Here is a 17,591-nt window from a genome sequence, read left to right as displayed (position 1 = left end):
AGAATTGATTGATACAATTGATCAAATTGACATTGAATTTTTCGATGAAACTTGGGACAATGAACTACTGCAATGTGTACAAGCAGTAGATAACCTCCTTGCAAATGAGGACATTTTACACCCTCAGAGACTACAATGTATATTCCATGATAATTATAAAATTTCTGACAATGAAATGTTAGAAAGTTTAATAAATTATGAAACACAATCACATTAAAAAAATGCTTAAAAAATAAAGAAAATAAAAAATAATCAACAAAAACAACAATCAATTAACATACAGCATTTGAAAAGTCTATCATTCATTTTTCATTGCAGTACGCTGCCCAGAACGCTTCCCGGTTCGCGGACCGGGCGCTCCCCACGCAAAAAAAACTAAAAAATGTGTTTGTTTTTTTTGCCCCGCGGGGCCCTTTTAAAACCTCCACATTAAACCTAGGGGGTCAGGGAGGATCTAGTATGCCCCCTTATGGTCATTTTCGCCTTTGTTTTGGCCTCCTCTTGTCTCTCAATCCTACCGAGAGACAAGATGGCGGCCGCTCCGGACTGTTTAGAATGTTGACAGACACCGGAGAGCCAATCAGCTTAGCTACGCGAAGTTCCGGTACGCTTAAGGTCCGCGGACCGGAGCGCTGCCCGGAGCGCGCTTACAGATATATATCTTTTTTTAAACGTTAATTTCTCAAAATCCACTGGAGCACATATATTGAGACCTAGAAAAGGCACATCGGGCTACCAGTCCCTACAATTTTGCCAAGTTTCATGGAAATCCATTCAGCCGTTCGGGCTAAAAGTGAGGCCAACCGCCCTATGGAAAACTCAATGTTAAAAACACGTTTTGGGACCCCCCTTTTTTCTCGGCCCCCCCTTGACGAAACCCCCCCAAATTTGCAAGGGCTGCTCAGAAACAAAATGTTCCATTTTCCAGAAAATTTCAGCCAATTCCGTCCACAAACGCCAAAGTTATTAGACATAGAATTTTCAAAAATCCCATAGGGAAAAAATCCTAACTATATATACCTACTGGCGACCGCCAGTAGGTAATATATATACACAAAAGGAACCAGTCGATTACGAACTGAACAAACCATAGGTTTCAGGCCTGATATAGGAAATAGCATTTAAAAAACCTTAGAAATTCACTGAGAGAACTGTAGATTTTAGGGGTGTTGAAGTTAGCTGGACATTTCACTCTTACAAAACCATTGAAATTCCTCCGATATAGTTAGTTTTACTAACTATATCTCGCGCGCCCGCAATCCATATTTTTTTTAGGCCTTTGGGGTCCTTCAGGGACCCTCTGAGAAGGCCTAGGGGGTCAAGGAGACTCTACCCTGCCCCCTTTTCACGTTCTCCACTTTTGTATTTCACTCACTTTTGCCTCGGACACAAAATGGCGGCCAACACTTCCTGATTTCCACCGATTTGAATGTTGACAAACGTCTAACAGCAAATCAGAATTCCGTTCGCGCACACCCGATTCGCGCACCGTGCGTGCACGGGTGCGCGCACGGTGCGTGCTTCTAGATATATATATATTTTTTCTTATGATTTTCTCAGGAACTTCTGGAGGGATTTACACCATTTGAAAACAAGCATTGGCATTGCCAATAGGTCTCGCTTGTGGGACCTTATAAGTATTTAGTTTTGCAGCACAATATGATGAGTGGCGTTGCGTGTGTGAGTGGCATTGCGTGTGTGAGTGGCGTTGCGTGTGTGAGTGGCGTTGCGTGGGTGAGTGGCGTTGCGTGGGTGAGTGGCGTTGCATGGGTGAGTGGCGTTGCGTGGGTGAGTGGGGTTGCGTGGGTGAGTGGCGTTGCATGGGTGAGTGGCGTTGCGTGAGTGGTGTTGCGTGAGTGGCGTTGCGTCGATGAGTGGCGTTGCGTCGATGAGTGGGGTTGCGTGGATGAGTGGGGTTGCGTGGGTGAGTGGGGTTGCGTGGGTGAGTGGGGTTGCATGGGTGAGTGGCATTGCGTGGGTGAGTGGCGTTGCGCGGGTGAGTGGCGTTGCGCGTGTGAGTGGCGTTGCGCGTGTGAGTGGCGTTGCGCTTGTGAGTGGCGTTGTGCGTGTGAGTGGCGTTGCGCGTGTGAGTGGCGTTGCGCGTGTGAGTGGCGTTGCGCGTGTGAGTGGCATTGCACGTGTGAGTGGCATTGCGCGTGTGAGTGTTGTTGCGCGTGTGAGTGGGGTTGCGCAGGTGAGTGGGGTTGCGCGGGTGAGTGGCATTGCACGGGTGAGTGGCGTTGCGCGGGTGAGTGGCGTTGCGCGGGTGAGTGGCGTTGCGCGGGTGAGTGGCGTTGAGCGTGTGAGTGGCGTTGCGTGTGTGAGTGGCGTTGTGTGTGTGAGTGGCATTGCGTGTGTGAGTGGCGTTGCGTGTGTGAGTGGCGTTGCGTGTGTGAGTGGCGTTGCGTGTGTGAGTGGCGTTGCGTGTGTGAGTGGCGTTGCGTGTGTGAGTGGCATTGCGTGTGTGAGTGGCGTTGCATGTGTGAGTGGCGTTGCATGTGTGAGTGGCGTTGCGTGTGTGAGTGGCGTTGCGTGTGTGAGTTGCGTTGCGTGTGTGAGTGGCATTGCGTGTGTGAGTGGCGTTGCGTCTATGAGTGGCGTTGCGTCTATGAGTGGCGTTGCGTGTGTGAGTGGCGTTGCGTGGATGAGTGGGGTTGCGTGGATGAGTGGGGTTGCGTGGATGAGTTGCGTGTGTGAGTGGCGTTGCGTGTGTGAGTGGCGTTGCATGTGTGAGTGGCGTTGCGTGTGTGAGTGGCGTTGCGTGTGTGAGTGGCGTTGCGTGTGTGAGTGGCATTGCGTGTGTGAGTGGCGTTGCATGTGTGAGTGGCGTTGCATGTGTGAGTGGCGTTGCGTGTGTGAGTGGCGTTGCGTGTGTGAGTTGCGTTGCGTGTGTGAGTGGCATTGCGTGTGTGAGTGGCGTTGCGTCTATGAGTGGCGTTGCGTCTATGAGTGGCGTTGCGTGTGTGAGTGGCGTTGCGTGGATGAGTGGGGTTGCGTGGATGAGTGGGGTTGCGTGGATGAGTTGCGTGTGTGAGTGGCGTTGCGTGTGTGAGTGGCGTTGCATGTGTGAGTGGCGTTGCGTGTGTGAGTGGCGTTGCGTGTGTGAGTGGCATTGCGTGTGTGAGTGCCGTTGCGTGTGTGAGTGGCGTTGCGTGTGTGAGTGGCGTTGCGTGTGTGAGTGGCATTGCGTGTGTGAGTGGCGTTGCGTGTGTGAGTGGCGTTGCGTGTGTGAGTGGCGTTGCGTCTATGAGTGGCGTTGCGTCTATGAGTGGCATTGCGTGTGTGAGTGGCGTTGCGTGGATGAGTGGGGTTGCGTGGATGAGTGGGGTTGCGTGGATGAGTTGCGCGTGTGAGTGGCGTTGCGTGTGTGAGTGGCGTTGCTGTGTGTGAATTGCTGGTTGGGGGAGTGGGGGGGGGGGGGCGGGGGAGCAGCAGGCAGATGCGAGTGGAGCGCGCGCTGGAGAGGGAGGGGGTGGGAGGACTAGGCAGCGGGAGAGAGGGAGAAAGGAGCGCGAGGGAGGCGTTTTTAGATACATGAAGCCAAAATTACAAGTGAGCATGTTACAAAAGCAAACGTTACGTTACATGAGACAATAGTGACGGTTGTGCAAGTATCAAGAGCAACAAAATACAAGAGGTAGCAAACGATATGCAATAGCATATCTGAGGGAACACGGTCTGGAGGTAGCAAACGATATGTTCTTAGAGGAAACAAGCTTCTCGGCATTGCTGGTTGGGGGAGTGGGGAGGGGGTGGGCGGGGGAGCAGCAGGCAGATGCGAGTGGAGCGCACGCTGGAGAGGGAGGGGGTGGGAGGACTGGGCAGCGGGAGAGAGGGAGAAAGGAGCGCGAGGGAGGCGTTTTTAGATACATGAAGCCAAAATTACAAGTGAGCATGTTACAAAAGCAAACGTTACGTTACATGAGACAATAGTGACAGTTGTGCAAGTATCAAGAGCAACAAAATACAAGAGGTAGCAAACGATATGCAATAGCATATCTGAGGGAACATGGCCTGGGGGAAGTTGGCTGGGGAGGGGGAGGAGAAATGAAAGGAAGGCTGTGTTTGCGGGGAGAGAGAGGGGAGGTGCTGGTGTGGGCGGGGGGAGGTGCTGGTGTGGGAGGAGTGCTGCTACGGCAAGGCTGTGTTTGCGGGGAGATAGAGGGGAGGTGCTGGTGTGGGAGGGGGGAGTTGCTGGTGTGGGAGGAGTGCTGCTAGGGGAGGAGAAGCCCTGGCCGTGAATGCTCGTGCATGTTCACGTGAACTGCAAGAAAACGCCGGACTGAAACCCCTTAGTTTGAAGAGGATTTTGCCGACATGAATTCGATCCTATCCATTCCTGCGGAATGGGACAGGCTCGACCTAAAAAAGCGTGATCTGCGAATCAGACTCTACCATTTTGCCAAATTTCTTGTAATTCCGTTCAGCCGTTCGGGCTGTAGCCGTGTCTAAACGTCCTATGGAAAATACCATGGGGAAAACACGTTTTGGAACCCCCCTTTTTTCTCAGCCCCCAATTGACAAATCCCCCCAAATCTTTCAGGGAAGGAGCGGAGCAGAGCGGGCCATCTTCTTTGAGAAAATCACGAAGATTCGTCCACCGGCACCAAAGAATGTTGTGGATTTCCTATGGAAACTAGATCCTAACTATGTCTACCTACTGGCGACCGCCAGTAGGTAATATATATATATATATATATATATATATTAATCAAATATGCAGAAATAGATCGTCAAGCACTCATCATTGAAATAGAGGAGATTGTACAGGAACTATGCAAAATGGAAAAACAAGAATGGATTGCGATAAAACAGAACGAAATCAAGGAACGTCTAAAAAAACATGAAGAGAGAATTAAGGTCAGAAAGATACACAAGTTTGCTAGAGACTTGGAAGATTACGAGAAAGGCCGAATATACACTTTTGCAAAAAATATGATAACATCCGCAAAATGAAAGGGAAAATCATAACCAAACCCAATACTCTCCAAACGCGACTTACGGGCGAGAACGAAAATGAACCTAACACAGACACTGAGACAGAATCTCTAACCAGTGGATCCAGTGAATACTCAGCTAGTACTAGCAGTGAAGCACATGAATTTGGGAGACCTGGTCTGGGGGAAGAGATTGATTTTTTGGTACAGGACCGAATGAAAACCCTGAGACCCAGAAACAACAAAAATCTGGTCGGCAAAGGCGGTACGCAGCCAGAAAAACCGAACGCAGGAAACGCAAGCGGCGGTTACAAAAAGAAACAAAAGAACTGGCGCAAGAAGTAAACGCGGACGGGAAAACAGTAGTAAATTTGAGTACCATAATATTAACAAAAGCTGAAGAGCAGCTTTTAGCATTAGGTCTCAACTTTTGCCCCAATATCAACTTTGATTACGCTACCACCCGAGTGGACCTATTCTTATTCATAAGAAAACTAAAACTATTAAAGTTCTATGCCACGAAAGAAGCATGGGGAGGCAAACATCATAAAAATAAAGAGACACCTGGAGTAAACCTACAGGCTGCTGAAGTACCTGCACTTTGGGCACTCCATGACATTAAGTAACGAGGATGAAAATGATTCTCAAATACCAACTCAGGCCAAACTAAAGGAAATGAACCTGTTACAGAAAGGGGCAGGAGAAAGCCCTTTCAAACCCAAGTCGACATTCATACCTCTCATGCCAAAAGACGCCATTGACGTTTTTCACGAGCGAGTGATAGAAGAAATTAAAAATTTGAACATTTCAGTCAATCGAAAGAAATATCGAATAAATCAAAATCAAAAGGATTTCAATAAACTCATGGCCAGGATAGCAAAAAACCCTGAAGTTATTGTGAAAAAATCAGATAAAGGGGGCAACATTGTCTTGTGGCCAAAAACCCAATATGAAACTGAAGCCAAACGACAATTGGAAAACAAGGAATGTTATGAGATAACAACTTTAAAGAACTACACCAAGGCCAAGGATAATATCAAAAAAGAATTATTAAAATGGCGAAACGAGGGATTGATCACAAAAGATGAATTTAATTTTTTGTTCAATGCTCATCCCAAAATTCCCTTCTTATATCTGTTGCCAAAACTGCACAAGGGGGTTATTCCAGTGCCTGGACGTCCAATAATCTCCGCAATTGATAGTATGGCGGAACACATGGGACAGTATATTGACTATTTTCTTCAGGACCTTGTAAAAACCATGCCATCATACTTGAAAGATACAGGAGATTTTCTAACACATATCAATAATATGCCATGGAATCCTGATTTACTGTTATTAACTCTTGACATTGAATCACTCTACACGAGCATACAGCATGATTGTGGAATATTGGGAGTGGAATATTTTTTGAACACTCGTCCAGTAGAATATGTCCTACACAACAAAATGCTTGTATCCCTAATCAGATGGTGCCTATATAATAACTATTTCTCTTTTGGAAAGAATTTATTCAGACAAAAGCAGGGCCTAGCCATGGGGGCCTGTTTTTCCCCGAGCTATGCGTGCTTGCACGTGGGGTTCTGGGAAAGGCAGGTCCTCATGGGGGAGCACAGTATACTTTACAACCAAAGAGTCGTTTCCTGGCTTAGATTTATCGACGATGCGTTCGTCATATGGAGGGGTGACATAGAAAGTGCTAATACATTCGTTGAGACATTGAATAATAATGTGTTCAATCTGCACTTAACATCACACTGCAGCACAACCAGTATTCAATTTTTGGATGTACAGGTACAGGTAGAAGAAAACAAACTAGTCACCACCGCATATAGGAAACCTACAGCAGGAAATGCGATACTCCATGCCTCCAGCGCGCACCCACGACACTTAATTGCTAGTATCCCCTATGGGGAAATCTTGCGCCTCAAGCGTATATGCAGTACCGATAATGAATTTGAAAGATGTAAAAACGAGAGCATAGAACGCATGAGACACAGAGGATACACAGAAAACAGACTGACTAAAGCAATTGAGAAAGCCAATGCCAGGCCCAGAAGCACTTTACTACCTATCAACACTGAATCTGAAAGTGCAATTGTAGAAAAAAGAGAGGCACCGAGATTAATTGTGACTTACAGCAGACAGGAACCTAAAGTTCGCTCCATCCTAAATAGAAATTGGCCCATTGTCTTGACAGATAGTGTATTGAAATGTGAATTACCAGAAAGGCCCAATGTAACTTTTAGAAAAGCCAAGAACATGGGCGCATTTCTCTCTAACAGCACGGTGATTGGGGCTCCAGTCGCGAATGCATGGCTCCCAGTTAAAAATGGATTTTTTAAATGTACCACATGCAGAGCCTGCAACTTTGGTGTTAACACCGCCAAATACAACACACCCTTTAAAACTGAAGATCAGGTGATTAAAGGTAAATATAATTGCCGCACTGATTATGCAGTGTATGTCCTCACGTGTACCTGTGGGCTTAGGTACGTTGGCAGTACCAAGAACCAGGTGCACGTAAGGATATTGCAACACATTAGAGCAATCATAAACAGCGACCCAGCCTACCCAGTTGCTTGACATTTCAAGACAATACATAATAAGGATGTGAAATGTCTCTCTTACTTTGTTATCGATACAGTACCAGAACAAAAAAGAGGAGGAGATAGAGACAAACTTTTAAGACAATTGGAGACCAAATACATTCTCAATTTAAACAGTAAGTCTCCACACGGTCTAAACGACAGAGAGGACATGCATACATTCCTGTAAACCATTCAACCTCATTACCTGAATTAACTAATTATTAAGATTAACTGACTTGCATAACAATAGTGTTACCTAGTAATTAGGAATTGTAGAGATAAAATAGGAGCCTCCAATTCCTAATGCAGACATAAACATTCATTTAATATGTTTTTAATCACTACACATTTCTTTTCTAGTTTTTTTATCACTTGGACTAATCAGCACTTTACACAGGGACGGGGTTCCATATAGAATTATAATAAAGGTGGGCTAACATTCGGGACCGCATGTTGCCCAAGAACTTTTTTATACATCTATTTTCATATAGCAATAGTGGCTATATATTCTTACAATCGGCATATCACAGCGATATAAACTCATTTATGAGGTTCTTCTCAGCATAGTATTGCACATGAAGTGTTTTTTTGGCATTTATGCAGAATACTGATTTGCACTGATTTGCACTGAAAACCTTGCAATATGTTGCACATTAATGCGTATATTTGCACAGGTTATTTAACAAAATGTAATTTTTGCATCATATTTATATGTTTTATAATAACAGGTTTTAATTACAATGAATTTTTAACATATTATTGTTATTTAATTGTAATGTGTATATATTTACTATGCTTATTTATTGCTAGAAGTTGCACCTTGTCAGTTTTGTGCATTCATGCCAAAAATTATCAAAATGAGTAACCGCTATATTTAAGAATGCATTAAATTGTTGAGATCGCCGAAACCTATGTAAGAAATGTAAATATGCACGAAATTCTTTTGATCCCTGTGAGTCATGCACTTTCAAGTATGTTTTCACTTTTCATTGTATCACGTGCAAAAACTCACCAATGAAACTAGTATTTAATGTGGTTTGTAAAACTTTGTCGACATGTGATCAAGGGCATTCTGTGCCCGAAACGCGTCATGCCGAAATAAGACCTATGGAAGATAATAAACCTACCTACTGAATACTATCTGCTGCGTGGTGGTCCGTGTATCTGTGGTGGTGGTGATAGACCAGTGAAACAGAGACTGGGAATATATATATATATATATATATATATATTCACTGAAAAAACCATAGGTTATACACCATATATAGTTAGGAATTAGCATTTAAAAAACCTTATTTTACTCACACAAAACCATTGAAATTCCATATATAGTTAGTTGCACTAACTATATATCGCGCACCCGCAATCCACTGCTGATCATGTCACATATTACATCATTCATGACATGGTCAGTGACATCACTGATGACATCACTGATGACATCTCAAATGACATCACTGATGAGATCACTGATGACATCATCCAGTGACTGTGTGTTTCTGTAAAGTTTAAATATGTTTTACATATTGAAGAATGAGTAGATGTATAAGTGTCTGGACGAAGGATTTAGTAGGTGCATGACTGAATGTATGAGTGAGTGATTAAATGTGTCTCACTGAGTGCATGGGTTAGTGAGTAAACTGTCTTAATTTGTGCATCATTATGTCTGTTGTTCTGTAAACTGCTGCATGTGTTGATCAGTAGCTATATGATTAACTATATGGGTTATTGATTGATTGTCCAAGTATTTGTATAGGAGACTGAGTGTGTGTGTGGCTGGCTGGGAGGTGTGTGACTCTGTGCAGATCAATGTGTACTTGTATCAATGATTGTATAAGAAAGTAAGTATGTGTTAGTATATGTTTGAAAATGTAAGGTGCTCTATGTTTAACTGTATAGACAAGAAAATGGAAGTGTGATTGATTCTTTACAGGACTGACTAGGTGTGTGAGTAACTCCATGGATGAGTGGCAGAGTGTAAGTGTCTGTATAGGTGTATGAGTGCATATGATAGTGTTGTAAAGATGAGTGATTGTATGTATGAATGATTGTATGGGTGAATGAGTGAATGTGTGTGTAGACGTAGGAATCAGTGAGTACGTATGTAGTAACTAGTATTGGTGTGTCAATGGTTTCAAAAATTATACTCTGTATTTAACACTGGGTGAAACAGAGGTTATATTAAAACGTGAGGAGATGCATTGTATTGTCACATGAATGATATCATCAGTGATGTGGTCATTGATGTCAAATGAGATGTCATCAGTGATCTCATCAGTGATGTCATTTGAGATGTCATCAGTGATGTCATCAGTGATGTCACTGACCATGTCATGAATGATGTAATATGTGACATGATCAGCAGTGGATTGCGGGTGCGCGATATAAAGTTAGTGCAACTAACTATATATGGAATTTCAATGGTTTTGTGTGAGTAAAATAAGGTTTTTTAAATGCTAATTCCTAACTATATATGGTGTATAACCTATGGTTTTTTCAGTGAATTTTCAAGGTTTTGTAAATGCTAATTCCTAACTATATATGGTCTATAACCTATGGTTTTTTCAGTGAATTTCAATGGTTTTTTAATAGCAAATATCATAAGCTGTCGAATGTCAAGTACGTGGTAAGTGAAAACATTTTCGTGTTTATGCACACTGATCTGCTTTGAATGGTGCCCCCCCCCCCTCATTTCTATTAGGAGTACTCTCTCTTTGCAGATAGTGAAAGGTAGTTAACGCAGGCCTTTGCCCCCGTTGTAATCCGTCGTGCCTGCTTCTCTCTCCATTTGATTGATTGTTATCCAAGTATTTACTGTTTTAGAATTAGTTCTCTTTGGTTCATTCTCTATTTACAAACAAACACAGAGTCGCAATACTCTGTTTAGTCTTTGCAGATAACGAAAAATCGTGTAAAAAAAAAGAAAAGGAATCGAGCAAAATCAGTAGGCCACTAATGGGATCTCTTTTTGACCTCGCTAAAATAGAAACATTAGGAACAACCCCTCATGACAAATACAAAACTAGTGAGATGAACTGAACTCCACACAATGATGGCTGCAAAACAGCTCGGCTCCGCCACCCACCCCGCCCAAAATAACGATAAAGAGCGGCTGCCATGATTGGTTGCGGAATGGCCACAACGGAGCTACGAAATGGTGCTGCTCTCATGCTAACCCCAGCTTCGGTCTGAAACATCCAGAAACACTGTAGACTACCAATTCGGTCAGTTCCGGTAGCGCCCCAATGTAACCCGGTAGAGAAGAACTAGCCCTCCCCTCTTTGACTGATGGTTCTTGTTGCCTGTCCTTTCTGTTGTCATTTAACAGAACTATTTAGCCTGCTGAAAGGGGTTGTGTTTCGACCGCTGGTTGCTGGAGACATTTTGACTATATTCTGGACCTGCGTTGTCGCGTAATGCGTCATATGACGCGCCGCGTTAGCGCATCCGGAAGTCATCCGTGGCGCGCAGCGCGTAACGTAAGCATAACAAGTCATGTGACTTGTTAATAAAACTTTTCATTGGTTCATTTTACTTTTCTTATTCTAATGATGAAAGCCTTGGTCATATCACCTAAAAATTACGCTTTTAATTACTTCCGAACAATATTTTCTCTTAAATATATGTTATAATGTTCCAGGCTAATGTACTTTCCCGGAAATTTTACAACTGTCCTGCAAGTAAAATATATTCTTTTTTCGAGAAAAAGAGCGTTTCTTCGTTCTATGACGGAGCCGTTGAGCAAAACAGGGTCGACCTGCTGTCTTAGTCGCCGATACGCCTGAATATGAGATTCTTATCGATCACTTTATGTTGCAGGAATAGAAAACACAACAGCCCTTGACCATTTATCTTTACTGCGTTCCTTCGTATTATACCTTTTACCCTTCATGTAATTGGTCTGCTTTATTTCACTTGCCTTTTAATGATTCTAAAACAGTGACTATTATTAAAAACTTTACCAATGTATACACTACTACCATGTTTTCTTTTAAAAACCTTTATTGTGAAAATTTCATTATACAAATACGAGCCTATAACCACGTGGGCCTGCCACAGAGCAAACTGTAATCGTATATGATGAATAGACATTTACACTGTAGAGGAACGTAACGGGCGGGCCATTAGGTTGCAAAAACTAAGGTGTCTAACAGTTACGGAATCGGTGGACGTACATTTTATAATTAAAATACGACAGGGCCAGTTACAATAAAATTATCTAGATATACATTTGCGGGCAAGTACCATGGGTGACGTTAATTCGAATTTTCAACAGTACAGTAATCAATAACACATCAGAACTTAATATCAATAGGGATGTCGAAATATTCAATCAATTCTCGTCCCCGCCCGCCATGTGCTTCAAAACTGCATACGTATCTCGTGATTTCAAGGTTCTGCAACCAGTACACAACAAGGAGTTACGAGTCCCATTTATTCCGGCGCCATTTTCGGCGAGGACGGGCAGGTCCAGGATATAGTCAAAATGTCTCTACCAACCATCGACTATGATGATGTTCATATGCTGTATTTATTAGAGTAACACTCATCTGCCCACATGAAATTAATTTACCACAATCTAAACATGTCATTTTAATCTTTCCAAAGTTCTTCTAAATATTTGGGACCGTTTCCCTTGCCTCTGAAGCTCTCAGTGCCACTTCTTTGATGAATGTACTAGCAGGTCAGGGGTTCTCCTCCAAATCTCTCTTTTATGCAGCACTATAATTAATTGGTGCCACCTCTCCATATGACGATGCATGGTATAGTTACCACAACTATATATTTTTTCGGTTCCTCTGGAGAGTTCATCGTGGCAGATGAAGCGTGTAACATACCGGGCATTTACCTTTTTTTGCATGTACAGGAAAGGGAAAAAAAATTGAGCGTTCGAGTTCTTAGGTGTCCCAGGGCCATTTTAGTGGACCAGGCCCAAATCCAAAGAACAGCTATCTCACAGGCTAATGGGGCGACCCACGCCGAGTTTCAGCATTGTAGGATGACCACACAAGTACAGCAACTTGCTAGACATCACCTCGGTGCCATCCGGATCTCGGCGCCCCACTGCAGATGAAGTGCCTCTCAACTATGAAACCACCACGGTGACATCCGGATCTTGGCGCGTTGTGCTGCCTTCGGCCTATTCGCACATCGGTCCGCTACTGACGCCATCTCACAGGCTAATGGGGTGACCCACGCCGAGTTTCAGCATTGTAGGATGACCACAACAACTTGCTAGACATCACCTCGGTGCCATCCGAATCTTGGCATCTCAACGCCTAGTGGTATCTTCCATACAGAAAATATTGTTACGCTGCCTTTGGCCCCATTCGCACATCAGTCCGCAACTTAGACATCACCTCGATGCCATCCGGATCTTGGCATCTCAGCGCCTTGTGGTGTCAGTCAGAAAATATTGTTGCGCTGCCTTTGGCCCCATTCGCACATCAGTCCGCTACTGACACCATCTCACAGGCCAATAGGGCGCCCCACGCCGACTTTTACCATTGTACGATGGCCACACCAGTGGCACAACTTCCTAGACATCACCTCGGTGCCATCCGAATCTTGGCATCCCAACGCCTAGTGGTATCTTCCATACAGAAAATCTTGTTACGCTACCTTTGGCCCCATTCGCACATCGGTCCGCAACTTAGACATCACCTCGGTGCCATCCGGATCTTGGCATCTCAGCGCCTTGTGGTGTATTCTCTTCAGAAAATATTGTTGAGCTGCCTTTGGCCCCATTCGCACATCCGTCCGCAACTTACACATCACCTCGGTGCCATCCGGATCTTGGCATCTCAGCGCCTTGTGGTGTCTTCTACTCCGAAAATATAGTAGAAAATATTGTTGCGCGTCCTTTGGCCCCATTCACACATCAGTCCGCTACTGACACCATCTCACAGGCCAACGGGGCGCCCCACGCCGACTTTCAGCATTGTAGGATGGCCACACCAGTGCGGCAACTTACTAGACACCACCTCGGTGCCATCCGGATCTTGGCGCGTTGTGCTGCCTTCGGCCTATTCGCACATCGGTCCGCTACTGACGCAAACTCACAGGCCAACGGGGCGCCCCACGCCGACTTTCAGCATTGTTGGATGGCCACACCAGTCCGACAACTTACTAGACACCACCTCGGTGCCATCCGGATCTTGGCGCGTTGTGCTGCCTTCGGCCTATTCGCACATCGGTCCGCTACTGACGCAAACTCACAGGCCAACGGGGCGCCCCACGCCAACTTTCAGCATTGTAGGATGGCCACACCAGTGCTGCAACTTGCTGGACACCACCTCGGTGCCATCCAGATCTTGGCGCGTTGTGTTGCCTTCGGCCTATTTGCACATCGGTCCGCTACTGACGCCGCCTCACGTGCCAACGTATTTTCTCCTAATTTTACACCCTATGCCGCATAACAGGTCATGTGACTTGGTTATAAAACTTTTCATTGGTTCATTTTACTTTTGGTTTCCTAATGATGGAAGGCTTGATCATGTGACCTAAAAACAACACTTTTCATAGGATGAAAACTTTTTTTTTCCCCCAAACGATGAAAGCCCCACCTTGTTTCTGGATGTTTCAGACTGAAGCTGGCGTCAGCATGAAAGCACCACCATCTCGTAGCTCAGTCGTGGTCATTCCGCGAGCAATCATGGCAGCCGCTCCCCACCAGAAGCCTGCAGGAGTCGGAGCCCCCAAAACTTTTGATGAATTCTCAAGGCGGAGGGGACGCTTTCGAGAATGAGGTCCAAGACCTAGCAGACAAGCGTCCGATTTCCAAGGTGTCCCAGGGCCATTTCAGTGGACCAGGCCCAAAAAGGAAACAGCCTGCCGCCATTTTGAGAGTCCTGTGACAGCCGCCTATCGCTGCACCGCAAGAGTGGGCGCAACTCAGCTGAATTGCGGCTTTTGACACAGTGGACCAAAAACGGACGGAATGGCAACTGAAACGGTAAAGGGGCGCCCCACTACAACAGATGACACTCCACCTGGAGAGGCCCGTTCACGCCGCCTCCCCCGGGGCGCTCCACGCCGTTATTCGGAGCAGCATTGTAGGATACCAAAACCAGTGCGGCAACTTACTGGACATCACCTTGGTGCCATCGTTCTGCTGCCTTGGAACTATTCGCGCAACAGTTTGCTACTGATGACCCACCCCCCGCGACGCCCCATGCCGTTATTTGCTGGGTGGCAACTTACTAGACATCACTTTCGTGTCATCTAGATTTCAACGCGTTCTGCTGCCTTGGAACTATTCGCACAACAGTTTGCTACTGATGACCCACCCCCCGGGACGCCCCACGCCGGAAATCTGGACGTTGTGCTGCGTTGGGACTATTCGCACAGCCGACCGCTACTTCGTTGTTTTTCCCTAAAAATGTTTATATGTTATTACTATTTTTGTTTTCTTGTATATATTTATAAATTATTAAAGTTTTATAATCTTACTACTTTGTCGGAGTGCTATATATTTTTAATGTGACACATAATTGTAAAAACTTTGATGTACAAACAGTCATCCCTGGAATCTTCCGCTTCAGGCTCGGTCCCCTCCCCAATCACAATACAGGATGGTTTTCAGATAATAGCAACGCTTCTGCTGTGACGAATCTCATCGAGTGTGGGCCTTGATCTACTATAACTCCTTTGAAGAGGGGTGATTCTTTACAGCTGTGGCCATAAACTACATCTGCAGGGCTAGCTGATACCCTAGGACCAGCCTGGACAATCGGACACAGAGGAAAAGGAGTGTCAGAGGGTGCGGTAGTGAATAGGGCGAAAGGGAGGTGTCGGGCGGGCACAGGGTGTGATTCTCAGGGAACAGCAGCGCAGATGGGGGAGGTTTATTACCCATGCATAAGACAGAGAGCGGGGGTGACCACTGCCTGGGGGAGATGTTTGCGAGGGTGGGGAGCCATGCTAAGGATCGACAGCGTGCACAGAGTGGGTCTGGTCAAGGCATCTAAAATGGCTGCCGTGCACGACAAAAGTGTGGCATTTGAAAAAAGACAAGATGGCGCAGACAATGTTTTTCAACACTTCCTGATTTCCTTCGAATCGAACGTTAACAGACGTTGGGGCATATTACCAAAGTTAAGCGATATTTATCCCTAACGATGCTTAGCAACGATTTTTTTACCGTCAGAAATTATCGCAGATAAACCTTGCTATTATCAAGGTTTATCGGAAATACGATAAAAAACGACCGCAATGCATTAATATCGCTGAAAACTCAGCGATATTCATGCATTACCGAGCTAATGCTCTTAGCCATGTTATCCACCTCCCATTGGATAACATGGCTAAGAACTGCTCAGAGCAGGTGGTAGCTTTTAGAGATATTCGCCCTTATCTCGAATATTTCCAAAAGTTGATAATAGGAGATAGCGATGTTAGCGACTGTTTCCAGTCGCTAACATCTTGGCATGCCCACTTTGCATGTCATTAGTGATAAATATCACTCACATGCAAAGTGGGGCCCAAGATGGTCGCTATCTTCTACTAGCCGTCGCTAACTGGTGTTAGCAACAGCTAGGTAATACACATATAATTTTATCTCCGCGAAGCGGAGCGCTGTTACAGATATATATCTTGTTTCTGAACGTTAATTTCTCAAAATGCACTGAAGCACATATATTGAGACCTAGCAAAGGCACATCGGGCTACCAGTCCCTACAATTTTGCCAAGTTTCGTGCAAATCCATTCAGCTGTTCGATCCTACCGAGAGACAAGATGGCGGCCGCTACGGACTGTTTGGAATGTTTACAGACACCGGAGAGCCAATCAGCTTCGCTTCGCAAAGCTCCGTAACGCGAAAAGTACGCGAAGCGGTGCGCTGTTACAGATATATACCTTTTTTTGAACGTTAATTTCTCAAAATCCACTGGAGCACATATATTGAGATCTAGCAAAGGCACATCGGGCTACCAGTCCCTACAATTTTGCCAAGTTTCGTGCAAATCCATTCACCTGTTCGATTATTATTATTTTTATTTTTTTTTGCCCCGCGGGGCCCTTTTAAAACCTCCACATCAAACCTAGGGGGTGAGCGACAATGTACTATGCCCCCTTATGGTCATTTGCCCCTTCGCTTCGGCCTCCTCTTGTCTCTCGATCCTACCGAGAGACAAGATGGCGGCCGCTACGGACTGTTTGGAATGTTGACAGACGCCGGAGAACCAATCAGCTTCGCTTCACAAAGCTCCGTTGCGCGAAAAGTCCGCGAACCAGTGCGCTGCCCGGTCCGCTGTTACAGATATATATCTTTTTTTAAACGTTAATTTCTCAAAATCCACTGGAGCACATATATTGAGACCTACAAAAGGCACATCGGGCTACCAGTCCCTACAATTTTGCCAAGTTTCGTGCAAATCCATTCAGCCGTTCGGGCTAAAAGTGAGGCCAACCGCCCTATGGAAAACTCAATGTTAAAAACACGTTTTGGGACCCCCCTTTTTTCTCGGCCCCCCCTTGACGAACCCCCCCCAAATTTTCAAGGGCTGCTCAGAAACAAAATGTGCCATTTTCCTGAAAATTTCAGCCAATTCCGTCCACAAACGCCAAAGTTATTAGACATAGAATTTTCAAAAAACCCATAGAGAAAAAATCCTAACTATATATACCTACTGGCGACCGCCAGTAGGTAATATATATATATATATATATATATTCACTGAAAAAACCATAGGTTATAGACCATATATAGTTAGGAATTAGCATTTACAAAACCTTGAAAATTCACTGAAAAAACCATAGGTTATAGACCATATATAGTTAGGAATTAGCATTTAAAAAACCTTATTTTACTCACACAAAACCATTGAAATTCCATATATAGTTAGTTGCACTAACTATATATCGCGCACCCGCAATCCACTGCTGATCATGTCACATATTACATCATTCATGACATGGTCAGTGACATCACTGATGACATCACTGATGACAACATCCAGTGATTATGTGTTTCTGTAAAGTTTAAATATGTTTTACATATTGAAGAATGAGTGGATGTATAAGTGTCTGAATGAAGGTTTTAGTAGGTGCGTGATTGACTGT

This window comes from Lissotriton helveticus, chromosome 4_1 (genome assembly GCF_964261635.1).
Source record: "Lissotriton helveticus chromosome 4_1, aLisHel1.1, whole genome shotgun sequence".
NCBI lineage: Eukaryota > Metazoa > Chordata > Amphibia > Caudata > Salamandridae > Lissotriton > Lissotriton helveticus.
The sequence above is the reverse complement of the archived record's forward strand: the minus strand, read 5'-3'. Positions refer to the sequence as shown.